Below are 200 nucleotides of genomic sequence, written 5' to 3'. Positions count from 1 at the left end.
CCCACTCGCGACGGGTGCTTCGTAGTGCCATACACCCTACTTGGCTGGTGACAAATACAGCAGCGATTGCCCGTGGCCGGGACCCTCGGGCGGCCAAATCAGAGCGTAAGCTCCAGTTTACAGCCTTTAGATTATATTGAAGTTTATGCTTTTGAGAACCAAACACAATGTTTTGTGTGTTCGTAAAGCTAAAATGCCAA

The sequence above is a fragment of the Penaeus monodon genome, chromosome 34 (genome assembly GCF_015228065.2).
Source record: "Penaeus monodon isolate SGIC_2016 chromosome 34, NSTDA_Pmon_1, whole genome shotgun sequence".
NCBI lineage: Eukaryota > Metazoa > Arthropoda > Malacostraca > Decapoda > Penaeidae > Penaeus > Penaeus monodon.
Note: the sequence above shows the minus strand (reverse complement) of the source record.